Source organism: Heteronotia binoei, chromosome 3, assembly GCF_032191835.1.
Source record: "Heteronotia binoei isolate CCM8104 ecotype False Entrance Well chromosome 3, APGP_CSIRO_Hbin_v1, whole genome shotgun sequence".
NCBI lineage: Eukaryota > Metazoa > Chordata > Lepidosauria > Squamata > Gekkonidae > Heteronotia > Heteronotia binoei.
The window spans coordinates 12,602,000-12,602,793 of NC_083225.1; the positions used below are offsets into that span (position 1 = coordinate 12,602,000).

General features: G+C 58.3%; 1 non-coding gene across 1 annotated transcript; it reads right to left on the reverse strand.

Moving 5' to 3' along the window:
• Window positions 1–355: 355 nt before the first annotated feature.
• Window positions 356–427, reverse strand: TRNAT-CGU (transfer RNA threonine (anticodon CGU)). The gene has a single exon. It is a non-coding gene; the product is annotated as a tRNA-Thr (tRNA).
• Between the last annotated feature and the right edge of the window lie 367 nt (window positions 428–794).

Genomic DNA, 794 nt, shown 5'->3' on the forward strand with positions numbered 1-794 from the left:
AGCGCTTGCACAGGGGACTACCTTTATCTTTTTTAAAATGTGATCTTGTGATTGCCTTAAAATAAGTCCTGTAGCAAAGATTTTCACTGCCCTCAAATTAGGGTTGCCAAGTCCAATGTAAGAAATATCTGGGGACTTTGGGGGTGGAGCCAGGAGACATTAGGGGTGGAGCCAGGAGCAAGGGTGTGACAAGCATAACTGAACTCTGAAGGGAGTTATATGTGAACATATGAAGCTGCCTTATACTGAATCAGACCCTTGGTCCATCAAAGTCAGTATTGTCTTCTCAGACTGGCAGCGGCTCTCCAGGGTCTCAAGCTGAGGTTTTTCACACCTATTTGCCTGGACCCTTTTTTGGAGATGCTGGGGATTGAACCTGGGACCTTCTGCTTACGAAGCAGATGCTCTACCACTGAGCCACAGCCCCATCCAGTTCTGGCCGAAGGGGGCTCAGAGCCCAGCCCGGCCCAGACACCCCCTCCTTCCCGCGGGAGCCACAGGAGGCGGAGGAGCAAAGCCAAAAGCGGCCAGCCCCACCAGCCAGCCTGCCACCCCACAGCACCCACCACCCCCTGCCACTCACCGGGCCATGTTCTCCATGACGCACACTGCCCACATCCCCCCCTCCCCCAGCCCTGGGCCGGCTGCTGCCAGTCATTGGCCGCCTGCCCGCCCAGCCCCTCGGGGGGCCAGCCCAGCCCAGCCAGCCAGCATAGCAGCTCTTGCCATCCTGCCGGGGATGGGACCAATGTCAGAAAAGGGGCGGTCCGGTCAGCCGCGGCCGAAGGGGGCTC